General features: G+C 44.5%; 1 long non-coding RNA gene across 1 annotated transcript; it reads left to right on the plus strand.

Annotated features, from left to right (window-relative positions):
• The first annotated feature begins 4,984 nt into the window (after nucleotides 1-4,984).
• On the plus strand, nucleotides 4,985-10,139 carry LOC128327806 (uncharacterized). Its single transcript, XR_008308793.1, has 3 exons — nucleotides 4,985-5,085; nucleotides 6,900-7,104; nucleotides 9,967-10,139. It is a non-coding gene; the product is annotated as an uncharacterized LOC128327806 (long non-coding RNA).
• Nucleotides 10,140-23,855: the final 13,716 nt, after the last annotated feature.

The raw sequence follows: 23,855 nt of genomic DNA on the forward strand, positions 1-23,855 counted from the left end.
AGAGTCAGCATGTAACTGTTGTAAGGACAATGAGATTTGACCTCATTCCACTGAAAAAATGTAATAGCCTGGACTGTGTATTATTCCAAGCTAACACAACATTTTCAGAACATAAGAAACCCCAAACACCAATCTTGTAGACATGAGGTTCAGAATATGGGTAGATGTCATATCTGAAAAAGAGATGTGATAAAAGAGAGTAATGAAAAAGGGAGATCCTGACTAGCTAGGCTGCCTATTTATCTTTCTCTCTGTTGCATTTGGGATGCAAATCTTGTGTTGAAGGGCTTTATTTTGAACTGAGTATCACCTAGATCCAGCCTGTGCCTGGGCCCCTGCAAGTGGCCCTGAGACTTTGGTTTGGGGCGGTATAAAAATCCATTAAATAAATAAGTGTGGTGAGGGTGTCAGTAGTGGTCAAAGGCTCCTGGGGATAACAGCTCTGGACTCAGGCTATGATCTGGACATCCTAACGCCAGGGAATATTCTCAGGGTTGACAAGCTATGGACAGACCTCGTAGGTTACCTAGTGGGAGCATTTGCTTAACAGGAGTATGTTGGGTTTCTGGGAAGCTGAGAACCGATCTTTCCATTCTGAACCTCTCCCTTCCTCAGAGAGTCGCAACTCAGAAGGACAGTTGCATAGAAGCAGAATTCACTTTTACCGCACACACGCACGCACCCGCCCCTGCTCGAATAGAAAAGAATATTATAAACAACCACAAACCTTTCTAGAAAATCCCCAGTTGTTTCCTCCTGTTGATATCTCTCTTGAGCTGGCATAGATTACAGGGGGCACAGCAGGTGGCCGTGAGGCAATCACAGCAGATGGATCCCTGTTGGGTTTAAAAAATGTAAAATATCACAATATGAATGTCTACCTGATTGCATTTCAAAGGGTATTTCCTATACAGGAGTGAGACTGTGAACTGGGCAGATGGCAGATCTCTCTTTTGCCATTTGGGTGGTGTTGTGCACACCTCCATTGGGCAGAAATGCTCCATGGGGTCAAGGTGGTGATGGTGACACACCAAGCCAGGCAAGTTGGCGTGGAGTGGGGAGGGGGGAAGAGCTGCACGCCAGCAGGGCAAGGAGGATAAGGTGAACAGCATGCCTCTGCAGGATAAGGAAGGGCAGCAGCAGTGAATGGTGGGGTGGTGATCAGCATGTGCCACCTCTTATGACCCTCTCTGCACCCACGCCTGAGGCGACTGCCGCACCCTGCCTCATGGAAGGACAACCCTGGGAACCCCATACTCAAGCCTGGGAACTGGCTATGCAAAGTGCATAGTCCATTCAGCTTCATTCAACGGTGCGAAGTAGAGGGTAGTAACGGGATCAGCGTAGAACAAAAGCCCGATTCAGACTTTATGCTGTATGAGCGTGCAAATATCTGTACACCCGTACATGTGTTTGTGTGAATGTCTGAACCTGTGTTCATTTTAAAAGTGAACGTGGACACAGGCCCTTCCAAACGCATGGTGCAGATAGGAAGTGTACTTCTGTACCTGTGTTCAACAGAACATGTGAATGACTGTACCTGTGTACAGATCGGTACCTGTGTACATGGTACACTCGTAGTACAAGTGTTGGACATAATGTGTGAATGGGCCTAAACCAGTGGTTTCCAACCTGGAGGCCTCCAGCTGTTGCTAAACTACAACTCCCATAAACCCCAGTTACAATTTATTATGGCTGGGGATGATGGGAGTTGTAGTTCAGCAACAGCTGGAGGCCGCCAGGCTTAGAATCCCTGGCCTAAAGCATGTCTACTGTACATGTGCAAAGATACTCCCTGCTCAGGCTCTAGAATAAGTTTGGCAATGGACCACCAGGAGATTGAGTTTTATGTCCAAAAGAACCAGCATCACCAAAATAGCAAGAGAAGAGCAAAACCAACTGGATTCTTAAGGAAATACACTCTGTAGTTTCCGAAGGGCTGTTAGGGGAGATGCAAAACTGAAACCAAATGACGATCAAGACATTTACCGGGATCCTGAATAGGGTCCGGTAGCGAGTCCTCATGGCAACACTGGGTCCACAGCAGCAGCATTCGTCCATATCCTTGGAGATTTTGCATCCCAGGCAAAAGAAGCAGAAGGTGCCGCACAGGCCTAGAGGGAGAAATGAAACAAAGTTTGCATTTCCACTCTGTGATTCATGGAGGTGCTAAAGTTTAAGTGCTTTTTTTAGACGGAAGGGAGGCCTCGATCAAGAAGTGGTAGGCCTTTGTAATGCGTAAATTAAAAAGACCCTTTTTACACACGACTCAGAGTCACGGGGATCCATTGCTCTGCATTCCCTTGAAACACTTTCTTGCCCGTGCTTATTCCACACTAGCCTCAGGGCATTAGGACGGATGGGTTATTTGTGGAGAGAGGGTTTGTGTACTGCAGACACTCCTGGGAGGGGCACGCCGCACCTCTGCCTCTCTGCCTCCTCGGCATGCAGACATTGCAGCTCCTGTGAACTGTGGCGGTGAAGGTCAGCCCAGTCCACCCAGGAGCAGCAGCAACGGAAAGCTGGGTTTGCCTGGTCCCAGACACACCACTGGACCCTGTCCCATGTGACTGAATGGTTGCCATTCCCTCCAGTGGAATAAAGGGGTCCACTTGGATACGGCATTGGGGTGGCAGCCACATCTGAACCAGGGGCATAGCAAAGTTGAAGGTGGCCCTCGGGCAAAATCTGAGGATACCCCTCCCGTTGCCTTCACCTGCCTTCATGGCTCAACAGCATCGCCTGTCTGCCTGCCTGCCTGCTACCTCTGCCTGCCTTTCCCCGGCATCTCCTACCTGTTGGCGCTTGGCCCCAACTCCATGCCAGCCGTGCTGCCTGAAGATATTGTGCAGCTGGCGTGGCAGCAATGCTCCATCCCAGAGCCTACAGGGCTGCCTATAAGGGGCTCCATGTTCTCCATGGGATTGAACAGGGGGAAGCACGAGGGGGTGCCTGTTGGCCCCTGGAGACAGCCCCACCCCCAATTCAATAGTGGCTATGCCAGTGTTCCTTACCTTGGTGCCCCTGCGTCCTGTCCCAACCATGAAGAACCATACCTGCCCCTACCTGTATAGCCCAGGCTTTCTCAAACCTATTGAATATGGGGTTCCTTTTAAACCGGCTGGCTGACATCCAGACTAACAAAGCACCAGCACATCTCGGGAAATGCTGCACTCTGTACTGAGCAGCTCCACTGCTTGCGTGGGGGGGGGGCGAGGGGGAGGAGATACCCTGCCAATTCGCTACCTGAGGCAACTGCCTGATTTGGCCCCAGGGCACTGGAAGCCTCCCATGGGGGGGGGGGCAGTGACACTGACACTGGTAGCGCTCTTTCCATAAAGCAAGTGCCTAGAATCTTTGCACATCTGCATGCATAAATGCCACCATTCTGTGCACAAGGATTTGGGTATTGGCACACTATTCCAACATGGCAGTAGAAGACGGGGAAAGAGTACCTCACAGGACGAATGCGACAAATGTTTATATTCCGCTTTTCAACAAATGTCCCCAAGTCAGTTTACATAGATATAAATTATAAAATGGCTCCCTGTCCCCAAAGGGCTCACAGTCTAAAAAAAGAAATATCAGATAGACACCAGCAACAGCCAACGGAGGGATGCTGTGCTGGGACTGGATAGGGCCAGTTGATCTCCCACTGCTAAAGATAAGAGAATCGCCACTTTTAAAAGGTGTCTCTTTGCTCAGTTAGCAGGGGACTAATTTTGTATGCACACCCAATGTCAGTCCAAGTCATGTCATGGCCTGACACAGAGCCCAAAATGGCGCCTCTGCCATGCCTCCCCCCACTTTTTCTTTTTGATTGAAATCACGCTCCCACCCCAAATTTCTTATTTGACATTTCCTTCCTTCCTTCCTTCCTTCCTTCCTTCCTTCCTTCCTTCCTTCCTTCCTTCCTTCCTTCCCTATTAGGGAGAGGAAAAGCAGTGTGGTAACATTTCATCTCCTTCCCTCTGCAGGCCATCCATGGAGAGGGTGCTAGATAGGCCGCCATTTTGCCCTGAGAACTGGCCCTCCTTTTGCCACCTGAAGTGGCCTTGTGGCATCATAGGTGGGCTGGCTCTGTGCACATCCTTCACAACACATCCATCCAAGTTGGCCTTTGGTTTCTGGTCATGGTAGAGCCTCCTTCCATGGCTAGCACGTAGAGGTGTTATTCACACCTATAGCACACCTGAAATGCTGGATCATCCCATGCTGAAGTGGCTCCTGCATTGCAGGGCAAGGATGTGAAAGAGGGGTATACGCACCAACCTAAAACCAGCTGCCCATGGAAGGAGGCAGGAGGAAGAGGAGGAGCTGGGATCAGAAGCTAAAAGTCAAACTGTATGTGAGGCTAGAAGTGACATCAAAGCTCCCACCTGTTTTTGTTTACATTAAAATAATTGAGAAGGCAGATTGGGACCATGGCACATGGGGAAGGGGAGGAGAGGGAAATCTTTCCCCACACATTGTGGTCCAGATGAAAATCACACACACACACACACACACACACACACACACACACACACACACCTGCAATTAGCCCTAGGAATGAAGGTTCTTTGGCACCAATGGACCTTCCCTCCAAGTTTAAAAGCAGCTTTGAGGGATGACAACAATCAGGACCAAGACACAAGAGGAAATGGTTGAATACTCATCCTCAGAGACCATAATTCTGATGACACCTCCCTGCCTCACTGCTTCTCCTTTTAAAAAAACCAAAGACAGCAGTTCTGGATGTGGTTCGACCCTAAAAGAACAGGAACCTTCAACGGTGCTACAGGAATCAGTTGATCCATCTAACGTTATTTTGAGTCAAGAGTCTTTTCCACAGGGTCAACTGAAGTTGTTTCTTCAGGGGAACTGCTTCAACAGTTTTACACAATTTCTGATAAAGCAGCTTTGAGGTCCGTTCTTCCCTTTTTCCCCTGTACTGGTTCCTTTCCTCTTGTGGTTAGAAGTTCCCACTCGTCCTTTCCCTCGCTGCAACTCCCATGGCTAGCAAGGCAGTTGGGGGCTCTGCAGCACTAAACCTCTGTGGTGCTAGAGAGGAAGCACCTCTAAGCGGGTTCACACATAATGATGGTAAGTAAGTAGGAGAGAACCTGGGGTTCCTGTGCATTCCCCATGTGAGTCCGTGCTTCCACCCCTTTCTGAGTCATCCAGACCCAGAAATGATGGGTTGCCAATGTCAGATCCCCCTCTCCCAGCTGATATGTGTAGCCTAGATAGGAAGTTGGATGACGAATGTTGGGTGGAGGGGTGCACCCGACATGGGCAACCTGATGATCCTCAGTTTGGACAACACAGAAAAGGGGTGGAAGTACCAGCTTGCCTCAGGAGCTTGTGCTCACCAGGAACTAGTGGTTTCCTCCCTCCAGTGGAGGGAATGTGGTATAGTGGTTAGAGTGCTGGACTAGGACTGGGGAGACCTGAGTTCAAATCCCCATTTGGCCATGATACTTCCTGGGTGACTCTGGGCCAGTCACTTCTCTCTCAGCCTAACCAACTTCACAGGGTTGTTGTGAGGAGAAACGTAAGTATTTATTTACTTAATTTATTTTACATATTTTTATACCTATAATAGTATGTAGTACACCGCTCTGGGCTCCTTGGAGGAAGAACAAGATATAAAATGTAAAACAACAACAACAACAACAACAGGGATTCCCAGATGCTGTTGACTACAACTCCCAGCATCCCCAGCTGCAATAGCTTTTGCTTGGGGATTATGGAAGTTGTAGTCAACATCTGGGAATCCCTGTTAGAAGGAACACTGCCTCCCTCCTATTTACTTGCCATCATTACATGTGAAGCCACTGTCTGTCTTTGCCCTCCCTCTAGGGAAGGATCTTCTCCCTCCCTAGAGCCTGGCGGTTCTCCTCAAAGTGTCTTCCACCCCCTAGAGCCCCATCCTGCTATGTAGAATGACTGGCATAGAGCCACTCTGGCGTCCTGCTTGGTCACATTCAAGTGGGATGGAACATTGCACACTGTCATTTATAAACATAGATTTGCTCATGTTTTCAAAAATGAGCAAACAATATAGCTGCGATTCAAAACTCCTCGGGAACATAATATTATGTTCCCACAAATATGTGAAATCCACTCACAGATACGGCAGTCGCTGCCACAGTCACAGAGGTCGGTCTGCCACTCAAAACTCCGTGTGGATCTGTGGGCTTGAGGCTGAGTGACAATCGGTGACATTTCCATTTCTGCTAAGTCCCCTTCGATGGTACAGTCTAACAGAAAGAAACACAGACAATCTATTAGAGACTTTCAACGTTACCATCAGGTCACTCAGGGGACACAATTAAAGGGATCATTGCAATCGCTGGAAAGCAATCTCCCTAGTTGAGATTGCATCGCTTGCGTCTTGCCATGGAAGAAACTCATTTGGATTAATTGCTAAAACATTGGATTAATCTTTTGGATTAATTGTTAAAATTGTTATGAAAGACGCACCTATTCACCCAGACTTTTAATTAAATATTGTTTTCACAGTTTTAACATCGTTCTAAAATGTGGTTTTAAAATTTAAATTGTTGTGATATTTTAACTTTTACTCTATCATTTATTTTGTTTTAACTACTGTTTTAAGTTTCCCATTGTTGTTTATTTTAATTAATGTTTGGACTTTTTGTTTGTTTGATTGTTGTAAACCGCCCGGAGACGTGAGTTTGGGGCAGTATAGAACTGTGTTAAATAATAATAATAATAATAATAATAATAATAATAATAATAATAATAAATAAAATGCTTTGCATTTGTATTGACCAACTTATTGCCCAGGGCTCTCCAGTACTGACTTCTTGCATGGCTTCAGTTAGTCACAATCTCTTAGCCTCAGTTGCTCAGTGGCCTGCCTCAGTGGTTTCCATGTCTTCTTCCTTCAGATAATAGATCTGTTGCTTTGTCTGATGATGAGCCTCTGCTGCGCATAGGACAAGTTCAAGGCTGGGTGGGCAAGCCTCTGGGAGCTGCTTCCCCCCTCCCCCAACTTCCCCGACTGCTGGGAGCTACCAGATCAAAATAGCTGCTTGGAGAGGTGGAGCCAGCCACAAAATGGCGGCTTGGAGAGGCAGAACCAGTTGCAAAATGGTAAGTAAAGTTGTGCCATCAAATTGGTGTCCACTCCTGGCGACCACAAAGCCATGTGGATTTTTTTGGCAGAATACAGGAGGGGTTTACCCAGGGGTGTAGCTATGGTTGAGCGGATGGGTTCAAAGAACCCAGGCCCCCCAGCTCCTGAGGGTTCCTCCCCTCCCTGTTTTCTTAATTATCTCCCTCATGCCGAGGAGCCACCAGGGAGAGGGGCAAACATGGACCCCCTCTCCCCTAACTACGCCCCTGGGTTTACCATTGCCATCTCTCCCGTGCCGTATGAGATGATGCCTTTCAGCATCTTCCTATATCGCTGCTGCCCGACATAGGTGTTTCCCATGGTCTGCTTGCCCCCAGAATTCACATTGACAAAATAAGGGATTTCTGTGTCAAAAACCATTGAATTCTCTGATAATTTTGTTGCATTACAGGAGGGAAGCAAAAAGAGGCTGCTTTGTAGGAGAAGAAATCGGAGATAAATTAATGAGATAAAGGAGAAGCAACCTTGACTGGCCAGAGATATATAAATATATTAAAGATGGCATGGCCATGCCCCCACTCAGCCAGCCAACCAGATTTGCAGTATTGGCTGGGAGGGAAGGCACGGAGAAACAAGCCCCAAAGCCTGGAAAACAACTTCAGAAAAAGGTCTACTAACTTAAGTGGCGCAGTGGGGAAATGCTTCACCAACAAGCAGAAGGTTGCAGGTTTGAATCCCTTCTGGTGCTGTATTGGGCAGCAGCAATATAAGAAGATGCTGAAAAGCATCCTCTCACACTGTGCAGGAGGGCACAATGGCAAACCCCTCCTGTAATCTATCAAAGACAACCACAGGGCTCTGTGGGCGCCAGGAGTCGAAATCGACTTGACGGCACACTTAACTTAGTAGCTCCCAAGCTACCTAATGCCTGCCTCTGCTCTTGAGGGCACACACTCAGTTCATGAAGGGCATGGGCTATGTCTGTTGGACTTCATTGTTGTTCCATGCAAACTGAGAAATCTCCACCCTAGAGCACCCCTAATCCTCTCCTGCATTTGCATGTTGAAGGGGAAGACTCAGGGCAGGACATACCAAGAAGCAGAGTGAGGTGGACACTTCAGGGGGCAGGTTGTGAGTCAGTTACCAGGGGCGGCATGGCAACCCTCCCAGCACCACCACCAACGGCAGCCTGCAGAGGGAGGGAGGTGAAAGGGCACCTTGCTGCTTTTCTCCTTCATAATAGAGAAGGAAAGAAGAGGGAGAGATGTGTAAGGAGGAAGAATTTGGTGTGTGTGTGTGTGTGTGTGTGATTTTTAACGGAGAAAAGAGGGGAAGGGAGGGGCTCCAGGAAGCAGAGTCATGGGCCAGCCCTGAAGAGACTATAGGCAAGCTCTCTTTAAGGGATATTTGTTCACTATTACTGACTGAGGCACCCAGCTAAACTTTGAAAGAACCCCATGACTTTGTAGAACACAGGGACAGAACTACCATTGGGTGACTGTGTGCAGTGAACACGGGCCGCCCCAGGGGGCCAGAGCTGCACACCGCCCACCTCTGCAACTGCCTGCTCCCTCCCTCATCAGCACTGGGGGAAAGCCAGTGTGCATAGGATCGAGGCCAGGAGAGCTGCCTGTCCACCCTCATCGGCACTGACAAAGAGTTGGTGCATGGCTGATGATATCACCACCCAGCAAAACTTACCAGGCAGTGTTGTCAATAGCCTGCACACCAGCTCTTTGTCAGTGCCAACAAAGGCATGTGGACCCTCTGGCCTTGTCTCCCGGCATGCCAACTCTTTGCCAGTGCCAACGAGCGAGGGGGCGAGTGGCTGTGGAGGCCAGTGACAGTAGGGGTGATGGTGAGGGAGGAGTCACCAGAAAAATCTAGCCGTGGGCCACTGCCCATGTTGCTATGCTACTACTAGCACACAGTTTCATACTTGGATATGAGTGAGGAGCAACATCAAAGAGTTACAGTTTGGGAGAACAGAAGGTAGTAACACCCTCTAAACATAACGCGCCTTCCCTTAATATTTGTCATGGTTATCTGGCAGAAGCGTAGGAGATTTCTCTGAGTGTGAAGAGCGGTGCCATCATATCTGCCGGCAATGTCAAGAAAGCATTCTTGCAATGCTAGTTGAGGGCCAAATTCCACATTCCGTTCAGCAAGCCCTTGGTCCAGACACGCTTGTTGCTTCCCTCCAAAACAGCAGCTAGATCAGACACACCTTGCAGTGAGGAACTGCAGCAGGAGGGATGTGGGTGCGGGGGAGCTTTTGCCTCTGCCATGACATCTGTGCCGCTCATACAACATAATGTCTGAATAAAATAAAGTTGTGCCGTTGACTCCTGGCGGCCACAGAGCCCTGTGGTTTTCTTTGGTAGAATACAGGAGGGGTTTACCATTGCCTCCTCCCTCACAGTATGAGATGAAGCCTTTCAGCATCTTCCTATATCGTTGCTGCTCGATATAGGTGTTTTCCATAGTCTGGGAAACATACCAGAGGGGATTCGAACTGACAACCTCTGGCTTGCTAGTCAAGTTACTTCCCCACTGCACCATGTCTGAATAGGGCTTCAATAAAAATAACATGATGCAGCAGTGAAAAGCCATCAGGAAAGCATCCAGAAAAAACATGGGAGTGCCTGAAAAAAGGGCCTCGCCTGCATCTCCACCAATGTGCCATCAAAAGGTCTTTCCCCACCTCCCCTTCAAATGAACCACAGAGTTGTGGGGCACGTGAAGAGAGGCCTCCTCTGCAGATCTTTACATACGTGCAGCGTTACATGTCTAACTTGTCTCAAGAATGCACACTCCCCTCCTGTGACAGTGAGATGGTTATTTTTCTTCTCGGTCTTTTCTTTTTAATTTTTGCACAGGGGCCAGCTTTCTGTTCCCTTTCTAGCATGGCTGACATGTCCACGATCACCACAGACAACTTAAAAGCACTGCTGCTGAAAGGTCTCAGAAACCGCAGCTCGGATTTGGCAATCAAAATGTTAAGCAGAGGAACTGTTACTTTCCCACAGGTTTGTGTGAATAAAATAGTCTGTGTTCAATGGAACTGAACAATATGCAAAGCCGACCATTTGTAGTGCATTGCTCAAATAAGAACAGGTGTTGGGCTTGGTAGCTGTGATGTCCTGAAATGGGTACACGAATTGCATATTGTGCTCTCTCGTTCTCTCTCTCTCTCTCTCTCTCTCTCACGGTCAGAGGTGCTCTTAGGACTGGGCCATGGGGATCTGGCCCAGTCCTCGCCACCTGGGGGGGGACCCTCCAAATGCTCCCTCCCTCCTTCCATTACCAGGACAGGCTCTGCAGCCCGCTGCAGTCTCCCAGTCCTTATCCCCCACCAGGAGTGGTGACCAGACAGCAATACTGGCCCTGCCGTTCGGCCCAGCGTCCCTAATGAACTGTGAGGCGCGCCTGCACAGTTTGTTAGAGACACGGGGCCAAATAGCAGGCCCAGCATCACTCTCCGTTTGCCATCACTGGCCCAGGGGTGGGTGGGAAGAAGGACACCTAGCAGCCACCCCTTGGCTTCGTGGTGGCTGGATAATTTTTTTTTAAGGAATGACAATGACGTGACAATACCACCACCACCACCACCCCGGAACTGCACCTGTTTTCCCCAGATCATAGATTTTAAGAGGTGGAAAGGACCTTGTAAGTCTCGCCTCCCCACCCTGCCCTCCACCTGCAGCCATCAGAGCAGGAGACTGCTGCAGACAGATGGCCGTTTAACCTCTCTTTGGAAACCTCAAGAGAGCAGGAGATCCTGCCACTGTGCAAGGCCAGCTGTTCCACTGCCAAACAGCTTTTATAGTTAGGAAATCTCTCCTAATGCCTAACCTAAATTTGCTTCCTTGTAAGTTCAACCCATTGGTTCTTGTCATACCCTCAAGAGCAACAGAGAACACGTCCGCTTTTTCTTCTGTGTCCATCAGATATTTGCAGATGGCTATCATCACATCTCCTCGCTCAGTCTTCTCTGCTCCAGACTAAACATACCAAACAACTCCTCGTAGAACTTGGCTTCCGGATTCCTTCCAGAACTTGGCTCATACACAGCCTGAGGCCCACTAAGAAACCTATAGGCAAACTCTATCTTTGTTGCCCAACTCTGAACCTGTTCCAGTTTATCAAGGTCCTCCTTAAAATGCAGTGTCCAGAACTGGGCGCTTACCAGATTAGACCCTGCAAAAGGGTCACGGTGTATCTCTGAAGTGTACTTCCACACTTCCTGTGTTGTGACACCACAGTCCCAACGCTGACAGCAGGGTGCCGTTCATATTTCCAATGCCTTGTTTCGAATTTAATTGCTGCGATATAGTGCTATAATGTTGCATATCTGGCGTTAAAAAGTTGCTGGTTTTTTTGGGTTGATAGTTTTCACGAGACTACTCCCCCTGCTGGGCGCTTTGCTATTTATGTTTAGAATGCAATTTGCCTGAATGGAGGCATTTTGCCACTGTTGAGCAGCTAATCTGGAAAGTGTCCACGACATAGTAATACCAAGTAAGGTCTGACCAGTGCAGAATAGAGTGGAGCTACTACTTCTCATGATCTGGACACTATTATTCTTGTAATGCCGCTCAAGATTGCATTAGCTTTTTCAGCTGCTGTATCGCACTGCTGGCTCATACACAGCCTGAGGCCCACTAAGAAACCTATTTGCATATACTGTTGCTGAGCCAGGTCTTCTCCACCCTATACTTGTGCTTTTGATTTTTTTCATCTACAAGCCTTTTTACTAATTTCTGTTTAGTTTTACCATGTTGATTTTTGGCCCAGAGTTTGAGTCTGTCCGGATAATTCTGAATCTTGATTCCATCTCCTGAAGTGCAGGAAAAGGAATGGCTACTAAAGCTATGGGAATATGCCTCAATGGCTAAGATTACTGCTTATTTACGGAATATTTCAGATGAAACATTTGCGCTAACCTGGGAACCTTTTTAAATTACAATTTAGCACAGGGTCAACATCCACACCCAAGATTTGGGGTGGGGTTTTTTTAGTACTGAGGGTTGATTAATACATTACTTTTATCTTTTTGTAATATCTGATATGAAGGGGAGGGCTGGCAAAGGCTGGTAGAGGAATCCCAGATTGTTATATGTAACGGTTGGAAGTTCAAAAGATGATAATGTAACCATGTGTTATATATAGGACTTGTCCTTCACGCTTTTCCTGCTATATATATATAATATATAGTTCAAAAGATGATAATGTAACCATGTGTTATATATATAACACTTGGTTACATTATCATCTTTTGAACTATATATTATATATATATAGCAGGAAAAGCGTGAAAGACAAGTCCTAGACACTTGCGGACATGCCCTAATGGACTGCAGATCCTGGCATGTATCTATTACAAGTTCAAGAACCCAGAGCTGGTGTTCACATTTTACTTGTTCTCTGCAGGGAGCACTCAAACAGCAGTGACACTTGCCACACAACATGTGATGCCGTTCTGATCAGAGATAGCTCAAGATGTTTTGGTGACAAGGGCAGCAAAGTCCCAATGGCATCCCCCATGATGGCAAAACACAGCAATGAAACCAACAGTATATACTGTCTATGGGCATAACATTAAAACAGGAGTTGCAGCGGGTTCTTCTTCCTGCATCAAAATATATGCTAGATTGATCATCAGACTTTCCCCTCTATATGATTTCAAGCTCTCTGATTTTTTTAAAGCTCCCCAGGTACATTTAGGAATGTAATTATTAATTGCCTTAGATTTACAATCAGTTTAAAGAGAGTTGCAGAACTGCTCTGGGGCTGGGAGGGTGTTGTTTTTTTGACAACGCAGGTGCCAGAGGACCCCTGTGTGCCCAAATGCTGTCTTGCCACTGAAATCTGGTTCAATTACAATAGAGCTTTGTCCCTCCAGGTGCACAACTTTGGCCCTCCAGCTTTTGTTGGACTACAACTCCCATCATCCATGGCCATTGGCCAATGTGGCTGTGGATGATGGAAGCTGTAGCCCCAAAAAGTTGGAGGGCCAAAGTAATGCAGCCCTGCAATAGAGGCTCGTAGTGCTTAGCAGCCGAGCTTGAATTTGCAGCTTAAGCAGATCTTTTTTCCTGAGGGCCTGGCTCTACTGACATTGACTGATGCACACGGAAGTATCTGGAAGAAAACTCACGTGTACAAATTATCATTTAATGGGCTTTCTTCCCAGTGTGTAATATATCTGGAATATCATAAAGTCAAATTGGTCATTAAGCAGCACATTTGCCTTAATGAATGGCAGAGGAATCTGAGTTCTCTTCCACCTTAGAAGATCACTTGGAATACATTTCCGAGGAAGAGCCTTGTTCTAGGCACTACCTCTGGAATCTCACCATTTGGAAATCCTGCAGAGCATTTATATTGGCATCATGGCACAACATTTTGCCTTTGGCTCTTTTAAAGGGGAGTTCCCTGCAGTGAGTGACTTTGTCCTTGTGATTTAGGTGCTGCTAAATCAGTATCCCATGAATATTGCTCTTATCATTTCCTGACATTTGATTATATCTCTTTGCTTCAATCAGATCATGATTGGTTAATAACCAAAAGAGCAGCAAAAAAAAAGTTCTGCTGCCATTTGTGTTCACTGGAAGAGTCTTCAATTGTGTTTACCCCAAGTCTCATTCATATATATATATATATATATATATATATATATATATATATATATATTTGCATTTTTATACTGCCTTTCGTTAAAATATAGCCCCAAGGCAGTTTACAAAAGTTAAAAACATACAATAAAAACACAATAAAAACAACATGCTAAGAGTATAAAAACATATAAAAACAGTCATAAAACAATACAACATATATATATATATATCTTGTATGCTTATTTATGTTTCTTATGAATGTTTTGAGGGTTGTTTTCTGTTGTTGAATTGTCTTTTATCCTGAGCCATGTTTTTATGCTTATCTATGTTTCTTAATAGTGTCTTTTGAAAGGGTTTTCCGGTCTTTGTTTTGTTGGTTTATTGACCTCATGTGAAAGCATCTTATATGCTGCTGGTCAATAGACACAGAAAAATTCTATTCTATTCTATTCTATTCAACACAGGTGCTAGCCAATCAGTGCTGTTCACAGCTGGCATTCTGCTGCAAACTTGCACAACTGAGTTTGAAATAATCAGTTGAAAACTAAAGGGAAAGACTCTAAAACAGAACTTATTGTTCTGATAAGACAAAAAGATACATATATGGTTTGCCATCACAGTTACAGGCAGCATTCACCTCTTCAGATGATGCTGTAACCAAGAGCAGTGCCATGAGGGAAGGTGAGTAATGTGCCAAGGAGGGACTTCTGACCTGCTTGAAAATGCTAGGGGGCCTTATATGCTTGACAAAACTTAGCGTCTCAGCATGTCATAATCTGGCCCTGCTTATGAGTCTGCAGCAGCATGACACAGTACTCTGTACTGCTGTGCATTATGTTTGCCATTATGTTTTAAGACAGCACCCAACTGACCAATAGAAATCAGACTAATGAGATTCAGTAAGGCCACATTGCACATAACACAGAACTGGAGTTACACGTGGCAGAGGTTTCCCTACTGTTACGTCTGAATGTGTGCAACTCCAGTACTGCTTATCCAGCGATCCAAGGATTCATTTGGCAGACTCCAATTTGAACCCTTGATTTGCAGTGAGTTTCACTGCTTGTAACCGGGGTTCGATTATGCTGCCATTACTTCTGAATGCAGCACTGGAGGCTGAATTTGGTTGGACCAGAGTTGAGGGAGGAAGCTCCTCCTTCTCTCTATGCATGATTGGCTGTGCGGGTTGTCCATCAAGTAAGAAGGAAGCCCTCACAACCAGTTCCCCTTTCTCTCTGTAGTCTCCTTGACTGCAGAGAGAGAGCTCTCCATTACATCTGAATGCGGACAGGCGAGCGTGTGTGTGTGTGTGTGAGGGAAGTGGAACTGTGGGTCCATTGGACCCACGGTTCCATGTTATGTGTGAATGCGGACAGCAATTTTTATATATATATTTATAAAATAGTTACAACGTAAAATCAGACTAATCAACTTAACCAAATTAAGATAAACAAGTTAAAAATCCAAGCTACAACCACAATCAGAATTACAGATATATATATAGTAGCTTAAAACCAGCTTTTTTAAAACCCAGAAATACCTCGAGATAAGCTAGAATTCGCAAGACAAAGCCCGACGTGTGTGGAGTGGATTCAGGGACCTCGAAGGGACTTTGGGGTAAGTTTGGCTGGTGTGTGAACACACACACACTCTCCCGAAGGAGATTCAGGGTAGAAGCCCTGGCTGTAAAGCCTCCTAGGGTACCAAGGTTGGAAACTCTTGGTGTTGAGAATACTGAGCTAGATGGACCAATGATCTCATTCCATATAAAGCAGCTTCCTATGTTATCAACAGTTCCAGTAGCATAGTGGCATGAGCAGCGGCGAATGGGGAAGACTGGTGTCACTGCTTGCCCAGTTGCTAGTTCTGAACAGTGTTGGGATGACCTACAAGCCTTCAGTAGCCCTGGGGCACAGCACTCTAGCAACAGAATGCTGCGCATCATGTCAGCCAATGGACTTTATTGCTGAGTAAACAGGCATAGGTGCCACCCAATGGCACAGAAGGGAAGCAACCTGCCTAGAGAGCAGGAGGCTGTTGGTTTGAATCCCCTCTGGAGTGTTCCCCAGAATATGGGAAAAGCCTATATCAGGCAACAGCGATATAGGAAGGTGCTGAAAGGCATCATCTCAAACTGCGCGGGAGAAGGCAATGTTAAACCACTCCTGTATTCTACCAAAGTCAACCACATGGCTCTGTGGTTGCCAATATTCAACACTGACTCAACGGCACAATCCAAACTAATCTAAACCAGGCATAGAGTTGGACTGTTAAATTAGACTAGCTTCTGTTGGATTATGCCCCCCACTTTTCCTGACATGAAAATTAAACATTGTTCTCAGAATTATACACAGATTAATTTTTTCAGATATCTCAGATAAATCCTTTTTTAAAAACCCTGAACCATACACATACCGTTTGTTGAATTGTCCTAGAAGGAGTTTTCTTTCCCTAGATGAAATCAACAGATTCACCTCTTATATGCAGAGAGTTAGCCTCACACCAAGGGAGCTTTGGTGTTTGCCAGGAGTCTCAGTGGCTATTTATATCAAGGGAAGTTAATTGCTGGTTGCAATAATGGATCTTCACCTGATAATATGTGAAAACATTCATTAGTCCTGCATGACAAACCAAACTGGTCAATTAGATGCTGAGGTTGTCCTTGCACAATTTGGGAAATACAAAGCTTTGCGCTCTCTCTCTCTCTCTCTCTGTCTCTCTCTCACACACACACACACACACACACACACACACACGGCTGGTGTTATGTGTTTCTTCATTTAGAGCTGTTTAACTTGCATGTTACCTAATGTGGAAGATCCAATTTAAAATGAACTGATGAAATTAGCATGAGTAATTTTTCATTTAATTTTTCAAAAGATGAAGGATCTTATTCTCCCTGAAAGAAAATGAGGAAACAAGAGTCTTTCTTTTTGTATATATACCGCATTGTAAACATGTTTTGGTTAAAAAGCAGAATATAAATCTTTATAAAATAAAATAAAATAAAATAAAATAATAATAACAACAATAATAATACAACATAATGATATAATAATATAACCCTGTGTTCTCCACACAGTTTATGTATACCGCATTGTAAACATGTTTTGGTTGAAAGCAATATATAAATCTTAATATATGATGATGATGATGATGATGATGATGATGATGATACCCAGTCAATAACACCTCTCTGACTGTGTAAACAACAACAATAATACAATATAATAATATAACCCTGTGTTCTTCACACAATTTATGTGTATTTTACAATTAGATTAGTTTAATTTAGTCTTGTTGGTTTAGCCATTTTGCTTTTTTTTAATGGTCTGTGGATGGTCTGTGGACTAAAATAAACTATTTTGAGTTTGAATAATAATAATAGTAACAAATGGCTTACATGCCACTCAGTGCCCTGCTAATAGAAGAGCGGGGTGCACATGCTTGCTGGCGCCATGTGATTTCAAATGATGTCCTTGCTGGCTGCTACCACTCCAGGGCTCCCAAGAACTGCTTCACCGCTGTAGCGGCACTGCTCCAATTATTCCCAGTGGGAGCAGCGTTGCTACAACGGTGACACAATTCCTTGGAGCTATTGAAACTCTGTGAGCCCATGCACACAACCCACTCCTCCATCAGCGGGGCACTTTGCTGTATGTACGCCAATAAAAGATAAACAAACTGTTGGGGTTTGTGATTATTTAGCAAAGCATCAAGGAAGTGACCACTCCAGTTACAGAGTGCAGAGTTTAGTTGTTGCAGCTATTTAAGGAACACACATGAAAATCACTGTAGAGTCTCAACTAAATTGATTTATTGGTGAAGTACATTTGAGATAGGAAAGACCTATCCTATCAGCTACATAATGAATAGGTAGGGAGAGAGAGAGAGAGAGAGAGAGAGAGAGATGTTTCCATCTTCTCTCTAGGAGGAAAGGAAGAGGACTGACTCACTATTGGAAGAACCTGAGGAGTCAAGGCTGGGATCATACAGCAGAAGCAAGCAGGGACAGGTAATGAGACCCTCACTAGCTACCTCTACTCCCAATGCCCCTAGCGGTCATTAGGATAGTTGGTGCAAAAGGTCCATGCACTGGAACTCATCTCCAACACTCCTTCTTCTTGCCTGTCGCACCAACTCATGACTCCCGTCTTCTCACAAAGTATCTGGAATCTATCTCTGGGCAGTGGCTTAGTCAATCCACCTGCCACCATCTATTCTGTTGGGCAGTACTCCCACCAGACTGCCCCTTTTTCTGGCATGTCTTGAACATAGTGCTACTTTATGGGAATGTGCTTAGTTCGAGACTTCATCTTCTCTATCTGGGAGGTCTGGTTATCCTCAAACGTTGCTGTGGGCTTTCATTCCTCAGTCCCAAAGTCTGATAGTAGCTGGTATATCCACACCGTTTCCTTGCACTTTTCAATCCGCTACAGAATCATTCTTGCTGGAGAGGAGTGATGGGTTCGGGTCATCTGTCTCTGTACTCTTTTTAACCTAACATGGTCCAAGGTAGGAGAAAATTGCCTAACATCAAAGATTTAGCGCATCAAAATCCAGAAAAGAAATTTTTATGAAGATTAGTCTTGTAATAATTTTAATGACACTTAATATGGGAAACCAAATCAAAGAGAGAGGGAAGTATTTGTTTCACTTTTGAAACAAATGTCTTTAGAAAAGGGTTAGCTGCAATGATAAAGATCTAACCACCAATTCACGTATCTTTTAACATTAGCATAACACGGATTTCTGGTGGATTTTGGCACATGACGCTGGACCTATGAGTGGTCCAGAAAAACCAGGACTCTTTTTGGAGATCTACCCAGAATTCAAACTGACACAGCCTTCACAAGACTGGTCAGTCTGTCCAAATCCACATTGGATGGGTTCAGATGTAATGGCAGTACCTGAAGTTGCTGCCCACCCACCCCCGGGAGTACATGCTTCTACCCATCCTCATGCAATCCTCTACTTCTGTTGTAGATTCTAATAGGTCAAGATTTGTCATGGCTTCCAGATCCACCAGTCTCAGAATATCCAACCCTACTTCTGTCAGGGAACCCATCCGTCACTTGTCTGAAATCTCAGTTATAGATGTTGGTTTATCTGAGGGAAGTACAGCAGGATATACTGAGATCTATGGGTACAGACAACATGACCAATCTCAGTATATCTGAACCTACAACAAAAGTAAAAGCTCACGAAGGGTGGAAGGGAAGTGTGCTCCCAGGATGATGGCCATCTCAGGTACCTCTGTTACATCTGAACCTGCCCATTACCTTCTTCTTGTAAAAACTGTTGTGTAAATCACCTCAAGTATCAACAGAGGATCTCTTTAGATTAATAAAATGCTCCTTCCCGTAGAAGCTTCGTACATAAAAATATGCAGTCATTGCAGGGAATCTAAATTCCTTTTTGTAAGCAAGTTCTTTCACTGAGTGTTTTCCAAACAGTCAAAATGCAATACCTGATGCAGAGAAATTGCAATTCCTCCCTACCCAGGTAAATTATTTGACAATCTGGACTGTATTCAGACAGGTTTTATGGGTACCCACTCCATTAACTACTGTCAGTGACACCACCCGTGAGGATGGGTGATTCCTTGTTCCTACATGCCTGTATTTTTAAATTGTTTTTATCATGCTATTTACACACAGTCTACCAGATGTTATTGACTAGATTTGGTACTTTAATTATCAGGCCCTTTCCAAGGGTCTAGGATAACTAAAGAAAAATTAAAGATATATAATCAGTCTGCATGATTTTCTTATAACAACATACAAGGTGCTCAACCATCTCATCCTCTTCCTTGCGTAACCAACACTTACTGTCTTTCTGGGTCTTATCCATTTTTGCTTTTATAACATTTGTTCGTATTGATTGTTCCTGGGCTGCAAAAATGAGACCTTCTGTTTCTTTCTTCAGTGTCCCCTTTTTTAACCACTGCCATGTTGTGCTATTGTTGACTTTTGATTGTATGTCATTAAAGAACTGACCCTGCAGTGGTTTGTTGTGCCGTTTTTCTTGTTGATTCTTCATTTGCTGGTTTTTTTTAATTCATCCTTTGATTCCTTTATTTTCAACAGTCCTGTCTTACTCAGTTCCTGTAGCATTTCTTCTTGGCTTTCATTGACGTATTCCACCAATGCTTGTTTTTCTTCTTCAGCAGACTGTCTGACTTGCAACATTCCACGTCCACCTTCATTTCTTGGCAGGTACGGCCTATCAACATCACTTCTTGGGTGCAGGGCATGATTGATGTCATTATTTTCCTGTTTTTCCAATCCAGCACATCCAATTCTACTTGTGTCCAATCAACAATACCTGTTTTATATTGGATTGCAGGCATTGCCCATGAGTTGATTGCTTTGATAGTGTTACCACCATTAAGTTTGGATTTCAGTGTCTTTCTTAATTGCCTGATATATTTTTATTATTGTTGTGGTAGCTGTTATTGTTATTATTCCATCTATGCATGACACTTTATTTAACATGAGAAAACAGGTCCCTATCCTGAAAGGCTCCTAATCTAAAGAAGACAGGAGAGAAACAAAGTAAATGTAGCAAGATGGAAGCAAGGAAATGGGAAAGAATATGCAATTCATGGGGAAGAATATGCAATTATTTAATGTATGTTTGCTTAGCCTACTTTACAATGTAGTATGGGGACTAGGACATTGGGTCAAAGACTTCACATAAAACCTTTAATTAATTAATGGGTTCCATTAATTAATTAAGTATATTTATACACCTCCACAAGCTTCCATTTCTGGACAGTTTACAGCAACATAAAACAAATTAAAATTGAAACCTTAAAACAAGTCTGGTTCAAAAGCTTGGGTGAATAATTGTGTCTTTAGAAGCTATTACAGAGTTGTCAAAGGTGGTGAGGCTCTTATTTCAGCAGAGAGAGTATTCCAGAATCTTGGAGCGGAAAATATTATAATGCTAATATTATAATACCCTTATACAAAACTATGGTGCAGCCACATTTGGAGTACTGTGTGCAGTTCTGGTCACCATATCTTAAGAAGGACATTGTAGAACTAGAAAAGGTGCAGAAGAGGGCAACCAAGATTATCAGAGGCCTGGAGCACCTTCCTTATGAGGCAAGGCTACAACACCTGGGGCTTTTTACAGTAGTTTAGAAAAAAGGTGACTGAGAAGAGACATGATAGAAGTCTTTAAAATCATGCATGGTGTGGAGAGAGTGGCCAAAGAGAAATTTTTCTCCCTCTCACATAACAGGAATCATCCCATGAAACAGATTTCCAAGAAATTTAGGATCAACAAAAGTAAGTACTTTTTTACACAACGCAGAATGTGAAAAGCGGTGAGGTAGACAACTAGAGCACAAGTGGAGGAACACTCGACTAGAATCTGACAGATTATTACATAGAGAGCATTTGAAGATCTATGCTCAGGTGATACATGCGGCAAAGAAGCAATTCTTTTCCTCCCGTATCGCACCTGCAAGTTCACGTCTAGCGGAGTTGTTCAGGGTCATGAAGGGGCTAATGTGCACCCCTTTCCCTTTGAATCAGAACTTAGTCCCTGGACTTTGGAATGTGCTCCCTGTTGAAATAAGAGCCTCTCCATATCTGGCAACTTTTTAAAAGGCACTGAAGACACATTTATTCACCCAGGCTTTTAATTAGATTTATAGTTTTAAATAATTTTATTTCTGGGTTTTAAACATTTTTAGTCTTTTAAATGATTTTAATCGTTAACTGATTGAATATTTTAAATGATTTTAATTGTAAACCTCCCAGAGATGCAGGTTTTGGGTGGTATAGATATATTTTAAATAGAAATAGAAATAGAATCAACCAATGGAATGATCATCCACATGATGTGGTGACAGCCAAAGTCTGGATTGAGAGGGATTTAGATAAATTCATGGAGGGCAGGTCTATCAATGGCTACTAGTCTGGTATTATTATTATTTTTATTATTCATTCATTCATTCTATTTCTATACCGCCCTTCCAAAAATGACTCAGGGTGGTTTACACAGAGAAATAATAAATAACTAAGAGGGCCACCTCCAGCGTCAGAGACAAGATGCCTCTAAATACCAGTTGCAGGGGAGCAACAGCAGGAGAGAGGGCATGCACATACCTCTTGCCTGTGGGCTCCCCAGAGGCATCTGGAGGGCCACTGTGTGAAGCAGGATGCTGGACTAGATGGGCCTTGGGCCTGACCCAGCAAGTCTGTTCTTATGTAAACAGAGAAGGTTCATCCGTGTGTAGCTACCAGACAAGCTGTGTTTAAATCAAACACTGAGGTCATTGAATCAATTAAGTGTTTCTAAAGCACATTCCTCTAAAGCTGGCATTGCTTTACTGCTTTGTGTTTATTATTGTGTGTGAAGTGTGTGTGTGACATGAGCTCAACTGGTGAAACATTGTGAAAGGCAGTGAAATCATCTTTTTCATCCACATCATCTGCATGTAGAAATGTGACTGATGAAATGTTGGAAGGGATAGCCAGCAGACAAAGATTCTAGTCCACTTGAAACAAATGCAAGTGGGCAAAATGTTCTGGACTGAAGGGACCAGGACTGCCAGCAAACTGCTCCAGAAGATCTCAGTTTGGCAATGGCGCGCATAATGAAGACATTATTTTAAATTCTTTTGTCATCTTTAACAAACGTATATTTGTTAAAGATTGCTTTGCTGTTTTAAGTACTCTTTTAGAGGCTCAAAGATTTTAAAAATAAAGAAAATTTCACATGTAAGGGCAGTTCACATGATCATCATGTGGGGTAGGAGAAACCTCCTTCCTACTGTGGGAGCTGGGCACGTTCCCGATTTTCAGCTGTGTGTCATATAAAAACAAAGTTGGAGGCAGGGAGCGTGATCATCACTCAAGCCCCAGCAGAGCAGGATGAACGAGCTCTGTGCAGATTCTGTCCCCAGCTTCTGAATGAGGTAGCGTGGGGAAATTGCCCTACTCAGCGGGGGTTTGACTGACCATCAAGTGCCCCACCTCTGACCTTGTTTTGACCGGAAATTGTGAGTGTGTCCAGCTCCCACATTTGGATACGAGGCTTCTCCTATCCTAATGCTGATCGTGTGAACTGCCCTACTAACTGCAAGAGAAATTCCCTTGCTGGCCATCGGTTCCCTTACTGTGCTACATGAATGCTGGAAGGCATCTTCTCAGACTGCGCGGGAGATGGCAATGGTAAACCCCTCCTGTATTCTACCATTCTGTGGGCTCTGTGGTCGCCAGGAGTCGACACTGACTCAACGGCACACTTTACCTTTATAAAACTGTTTAAAGGTTTCTGCTCCACAAGGGAGAAGTGTGCATGCAAGCAACCTTCTACACATACAGTCAATGTGGCTGTACACAATGCTCCTGCTGTTTTTGATGGACTGGCTGGATTTATATCTTACAGAGGTCTATAAAATCATGCATGGTGTGGAGAGAGTGGTCAAAGAGAAAATTTTCTCGCTATCACATAACAGGGGTCAACTCATGAAATGGATTGCCAAGAAATTTAGTAAGTACTTTTTTTACACAAGGCATAATCAACCAGTGGAATGATCAACCACAAGATGTGGCGACAGTCTGGATGGCTTTAAGAGGGGTTTAGATAAATTCATGGAGGACGGGTCTATCAATGGCTACTAGTCTGGTGGTTATTATAGGCCACCTCCAGCCTCAGAGGCAAGATGCCTCTCAATACCAGTTGTAGGGGAGCAACAGCAGGAGAGAGGAACAAGTGGTGGAACTAGTGGTGGGCCACTGTGCTAAACAGGATGCTGGACTAGATAGGCTTTGGGCCTGATCCAGCAAGTCTGTTCTTATGTTAACAGAGAAGGCCCGTCCCTGTGTAGCCGCCAGACAAGCTGTGTTTAAATCAAATGCTGAGGTCATTAAATCAACTAATTGTTTCTAAAGCACGTTCCTATAAAGCTGGCATTGCTTTATTGCTTTGAGTTTATTATTGTGTGTGAAGTGGGCGAGTGACGTGAGCTCAACTGGTGAAACATTGTGAAAGGCAGTGAGATCATCTCTTTCATCCACATCATCAGCACATAGAAATGTCGCTGATGAAATGTTGGATGGGATAACCAGCAAAGATTCTAGTCCACTTGAAACAAATGCAAGTGGTCAAAATGTTCTGGACTGAAG

This window comes from Hemicordylus capensis, chromosome 5, assembly GCF_027244095.1.
Source record: "Hemicordylus capensis ecotype Gifberg chromosome 5, rHemCap1.1.pri, whole genome shotgun sequence".
Taxonomy (NCBI): Eukaryota; Metazoa; Chordata; class Lepidosauria; order Squamata; family Cordylidae; genus Hemicordylus; species Hemicordylus capensis.